This window comes from Trifolium pratense, linkage group LG3, assembly GCF_020283565.1.
Source record: "Trifolium pratense cultivar HEN17-A07 linkage group LG3, ARS_RC_1.1, whole genome shotgun sequence".
NCBI classification, from domain to species: Eukaryota; Viridiplantae; Streptophyta; class Magnoliopsida; order Fabales; family Fabaceae; genus Trifolium; species Trifolium pratense.
In genome coordinates, this window is record NC_060061.1 from 33,236,616 (window position 1) to 33,243,138 (window position 6,523).

Here is a 6,523-nt window from a genome sequence, read left to right on the forward strand (position 1 = left end):
ACAATACCATTGCCATTTTTAATGCTCTAAGCCCAATTCTCTTCTTTTGTGACTCATGTTTTGCCAAAATATATAGCCACCATACGCTCAAATTTTATAATATGAGTCCCAACTTTTTAAAGAATTATTCTTCTCCAAGTTTTGTGTGACACCAAGCTTCGGTCTCTTTCCATGTGTGAGCATTACTTCGTGGACTATAGGATTTCTTTGGCTAGGAAGAAAAGCGTCTAAGGTAAGGGCTCTTTCCCCATACATTCATACTACGTAAGAATTGTGTTGTGAAGTGGTACTAGGGTCTTTATCTTTTAAAAGAAAATAATTAAAAATTAAAAATAAACTAATAGAAAGAAACTAGTCTTGTTTGAAGTGTGTTTGTTGTTGTTTGAGAAGTGAGTTGATGATGATTTGGTGACTTATAAAAGTAATAAATAATTAAAAAAAAAAAAAAGAAGAGAAAATAAATAAAGAAGAAATTCTTATGAAAATAATGTTTTTGGTTCGGTCCATGTACATACACCGTTATTATGCTATAAATTAACTAGTATATTTATATGGTTATGGTTGCTAGTATCACTTGGTTTATGAATACTTTTCGGACTCGGCGTGTGATGATGTTGTTGCTCTATTTCATGACTTGTTTCATGTAAAGAGATATATATAACAAAAGTTAGTAATAAGTTAGTCAGTTTTGTGTTTGCTTATGTGTGTAATGATTTGTTGTTGTAATTGAAAATAAAAATTACATTAAGATATATGCCGTTGTTAATGTTGTCTTTAAGTCGTTGACTATTGATGTTGTTTCGTGATTAAGCCATTGACTATTGATGTTGTTTCGCGATTAAGCCGTTGATTATTGGTGTTGTTATAATGACGATGAAGTTGTTAAATGATGTTGCCTATTGACGTTGCTTATTATAACATGACATGAATTCATTCATGTGTCCAATGACGTTGCCTATTGAAGTTGTATAAATGACGTTGCTTAATGATGTTGCTTATTGGTGTTGTTCAACGAAGTCGAAAATAATGGTCGTGTACTTGTTGGTATTCATTAGTATCAGTTTTTTTTTGTGTCTTTTGATCAAAGAGGTATAAATTTATTATTATTTGATGCTGAGTTTAATTAGTGAAGTGTATGAGTATAATTGGTGTTTTGGTTTTGAGATTAATCGGTGAAAAATATAATTGGTGTTGAACATTATATTAAATTGGTGGTCGTTGAGCTGTCATTTGTCGTGTTGCCATTGTTGTTGTTATGAGTTCCTTCATTTTATTAATTGTTGAGTTAATATTCTTATGTTTGATCGTCTAAGAGAGATAATTTGTCATGCTGTGTCTAATTTTTTGTATCTGTTGAGAAGTTATTCCGACTACTTTTTCTTGGAAAATAAATATTATATTTTTTTTAGAAATCTTTTGATTGATAAAGTCTTTTATTATTGTTTTGTGACATTTTTCTTATGGTGAGTATGATTCAATTTGGATAAGGAAATTGACCCTTACAAATAATATTTTAGGTACTCAAGGAGATGATCATAATTGGTGTTTTTGTTTGATGCGTGCGCGGGGATAAACATAAGGGATTTTCATTAACTTGTAATTTAAATGAAACATTGTATCATTGTATCATTGTATAAACATTACTTGTAATTTCAGATAATTATTCTTCTTTATAAAAACAAAAATTTAGTCAAATGTTTAAGGAAATAAATTTTTTTTTTTTACGGTTATTTTATTGTTAAGAATCTGGGCTGTTACACAGTTCGGAGCGCAAGTGTGTCAAATAATTGCATCTATGTTCCAGACAAATTTAATTTCAGCACAACTTTATGTTTTTCGGCCCAATTGTTTTATGGCCCATTTTGCTTGCTGTATTTAAATGAAAACCCGACCTAGGTCAGGGATTCATTCACGCATTGTAGAACGGAAAAGCGGCTGCTCCATTTTTATGGAGAACTAAACTTATTTTCGATCCATTGGTGTGAGGAATTCTTGTTCTTGATTCTTGAGGTTCGGTTTAATATCAATTCATATGTTTATGCTTATCATATATCAATTCAATTTTCGTGTTCCTATTTTATGTATGAGTTTGATTCAATTGATGCTTAATTATTCTGTTTCAAATTCATATATTCATGCTATTGAAACTATTCGAATTCGTTTATCGCTTGTTGAATTGATTTGAATAGGGAATTGTTATATGCTTTTTCGCTTGTAAAAAGGGCTGAATGAGTTATTGTTATGATCTTATCTATGTTATTGTTGACGCTTGATCATCCCCATAGTTAATTGAACACGTTGATGCTTAATCAACGATTCTTTATAGAATTGAATTAGGCTTGTTAAATTAGTTCTATAATCAGCCAAGCATAAACTAACGAACAATCTTTTGAGAACCTAGGATAGATGATAAACAAGATTCCCCTAAAACCAATGGATTGATTGCCCCTTATATTGATTAATTTCGTCATCTCTTTACTGCTTTCAAACTGAAACCCCCATAATTTACAGTTTGTACTCGATTCTTATTTTCACTAATTGTCAAATCAGAGGTCCTTGTGAGACGACCAAGGTTAACTACCTTGTACTACTCTTTAATTAAAAATATTTTGATCACGAAACGACCGTGATCATTCATCAACCAAAAAGACACGAGTCATGAACCGAATATATCACAAGGCCCAACGGCACTAACATGTCTGAGTATAATGTATAAAACATACGGTCATCCCAAAATATAACCTAGGCCCTAAGCCTACCAAAATGTAGCCTAACAAGCGCTACTCTCTACACTCCGAGATAGTCCACGAAGTCCTCGCCGTCCACACGGCCTACGGTCTCAGATGGCGCTCCATCGTCTGGGGGGTGGGAGGAGCCCGCGATATGGCATGCAAAATAAGGGTCACCAACTGGAACTAGGAATAAAATACCGAATACACATACCAGAATAGAAAGCGGTAAACACTTATCACATCCTCACACCAAGAAGAATAAATAAAGTGCACACATACCCTAATGCAAGACCTCTAATGAATGGTTGTGGCACAATCACCCAGATCGAATGCCACATGCATGAATTCCGGAAAAAGGTGGATTACACCCGGCACAATCACCCAGATCAAATGGCAACTCAATTGGTGGATACTCCGGAGTACAATCACCCAGATCAAATACCGTCTCCGTTAACGGCGGTACAATCACCCAGATCAAATACCGTCTCCGTTAAAGGCGGAAGTATCACCCGGTACAATCACCCAGATCAAATACCGACAATGTTTGCATGAGCATACGTCCCTACATATACTAATGCAACAAACATACACATATTCATAACCACATGTCAGCACATATACTTCCCACCTATACGTAAGACGAATAACATCGAAAACAACCAAGCACACAAGCATGGAACCACAACAAGCATAACCACAAGCATACCCTAATGCTATTGACGGAAATAAAAAGGTGCCCTTACCTCGGCGAAACTTCCAATTACAAACGATTCCGAGTTATGCAACAATTCGTGCGCCCTAAAATAGTGGAGCGTACAATCCATAAGTCACGCCCAAAGTATTATAATGAAACTAAACCTATCAACAAAGGTCTAGAGGCATCTAAGGCACTTCCTAACACTCTCGGATATTATATTCGAGTCCTCCCCATGGTGATTAAAAATTCCCGAAGTTAAATACACTATTTTTCACAAAACAAACACATTTTCGTTTTCAAAGCATACCATTGCTCTCTATGGTTTTAAACTTCAAAGGACACTTTCACACACTACCAAAACACTTGAAAACAACCTAAAAATTTTACGAAAATGTCTCGACAAAATAATCGAGTTTTTCTTGCATCGCAAGTTTCAAGTTTTTCTTTCCAAATACAATCCTATAATCATACTTTTACACACCTAAGATCATTCATCAAAAACATGATCATTTTTTCAACATTGTGGACTTAGAAAAATTTTGGAAATCCTCCCATTTTTTTTCCTTTTAGGGGCTGCCCCCAAAAACCAAAATCACACTTCCGCTCAAAATTTTCCGCTTCCGAGAGCTTGGTAATATCCAGTAATACCCCCGAGTCACTAATCCAAGCACCCAAAAATTTTCCGGGCAAAGCCTCTAATTACGACATTTTAAATTTTTGGTTCTTTGAGACACAACCCACACCAAAACCATTTTTACCCCATTTTTACCCAAATCTTTTTGCATGGTAATTCGCCCTAGGCCACAATCGTGCCTCCCCCAAAGCCTTAACAATTTTTGAAAACTCCTCCTCACTTTTCAAAATTTTCCTCATGGCAAAAGTTTTGAAAACTAGGCCAACACTCAAATTTTTTTACAATGCCACATCCTAACAATCCTCTATTAGTTCACAAAGCCATTACATTGATCAATTGAACCACTTAGCATCAAAACAAAAGTTTCTAAGAAAATATGTTCATTATGCCTCAAGAACACACACCAAAAAATTATTTTTCTTGTATCACAAAACCAAGACCATAATCCAATATCCATTTTGCCACAAAGCTCAAATACAACCTCAAAAATAAAAGCACAACAAAATTTCACAAAGTTATGACCATTTCAAAATTATTTCTTCAAAACCTAACAATATTTTGTGAAACTTTCAATCACCATGAGAATCCAAACTTTCCAAGCTTAAACAAGCTTATATACTAATCCTAAACACTTCCCTAAAACCACAATCAACCAAAACTAACATCCTAGAAAATTCTCAAGAATCATTCTCAAGAACAATTTCTAAAACTAGGAGAATTAGAGCAACAAAGGTAAGGAATTGGTTAGTTACCTTATGAGTAGTGATATCCTTGCAAGTTCCTTGATCCAACAAGACAATTCCTAGCTTGAATGGGTGAGAAATGAAAAATCAATGAAGCTTTGTGTGAGAGGGAGAGAAGGACGGTTTGTGAGAGAAGAGAAGGAGAGGTTTCACAATTTTTTCTAAGTCCCAAAAGTCTACCAAACAAAACCTATGACAAGTGGTCTTGCTCCACCATGACCACTTGATCAAAAGCACTTTCCCTTGGCCAATCCTAGCCCTCCAATTCCCTTACAAAAATATCTAGATATTTCTAACACGCCCCACAACCTTCGCGCGCCGCGACGAGCAAAATTCGTAAAAACAGAAACTTACGGAACGAACGTCCGTCTCAAAATATTTCCAAAACTTATCGCCGAATCTTTTTTTCGCGACTGTAATTTTCTTCCACGCTCTCGAAAATTAATCTCAGGACATATCCTAACTCGCGCAGATATATAAACCTTCTATCTGAAATTTTACTGAATTCCGAAACCGTAAAATTTTACGACAGCGGGTAAATTATTGCCCGTTTTCTCGAAAACTAGAACAACTCGAAAAATGGATCTCTAAAGTCGCAGGAACAACCTCATCCATAAAAGAAGACTCATGAAACCAACCTCATGCTATTCCGACACTCGAGCGCGAAACAAGCACGATTTCTGCGAATCCGCCTCTTACGGAAACGATCATAACTTGAGTTACGATTGTCCAATTGAGACGCAACAATAATCGTTGGAAAGCTAACGACGAGATCTACAACTTTCATGTTGACCATAAAAACCAAATCAAAACGCAAAGGGGGCAAAAAGGCACGTATACGTTCAGACTTCACACAAAACAGTTTTTCTACACTTGTTTTCAACGCAACGTGCTTACGAATTTGAAAAACGACTCAATTGACTTCAACCAAACATTCATGTTAATCCAAATACAACGAACACTTAATATCCTTAATGTACAACGAAATTATGGGTCTTACATTACTACCCAACAAAAAGAAGTTTCGTCCTCGAAACTTAAACGTCGTGGAATAACTCCGGATATTGCTCTTTTATTTTGTTTTCAAGTTCCCATGTTGCATCTCTGGTAGCTTCGTTCCAAATTACCTTAACCAAAGGTATTTCTTTTGTCCTCAAAAGCTTCATCTTCCTATCCGTAATCTTGATCGGCGGAACCTCAAATGACAAATTCTCTTTTAATTGAATGTCATCCGGCTTGATCACATGTGAAGGGTCGGGAGTATATTTTCTCAACTGAGAAACATGGAACACATCATGAATCCGAGATAGTACCGGTGGTAACGCGATACGATAAGCCTATCCTTTCCGTAATTTGGTACGGTCCAATAAACTTCGGAGTTAATTTCTTAGCTTTCAAAACTCTTCCAACACCCGTGGTCGGTGTAACTCTAAGAAATACATGACCATAAAAAGGGGTATTATTATTATTTTTTTTTAAATCAACACGCTTAAATAAAATGGCGCGCGTGAACGCCCGCAGCTATCTCGGCAATTCGTCATTCAATAGAAAATAAATATAACATCAACACATTATATTACAGGGCTTCCTCGAAGCAAAGTGTGTACCTGAATAATTTACATACAACGGATATAGCAAGTTCATCAACCAAAAAGACACGAGTCATGAACCGAATATATCACAAGGCCCAACGGCACTAACATGTCTCAGTATAATG

General features: G+C 35.6%; 1 long non-coding RNA gene across 1 annotated transcript; it reads right to left on the bottom strand.

The window, feature by feature from the left end:
* Window positions 1-2,803: 2,803 nt before the first annotated feature.
* LOC123918728 lies at window positions 2,804-5,071 on the bottom strand. The gene is made up of 3 exons (XR_006812901.1): window positions 4,816-5,071; window positions 3,476-3,530; window positions 2,804-2,858 (listed from the first exon to the last, which is right to left on the bottom strand). It is a non-coding gene; the product is annotated as an uncharacterized LOC123918728 (long non-coding RNA).
* Window positions 5,072-6,523: the final 1,452 nt, after the last annotated feature.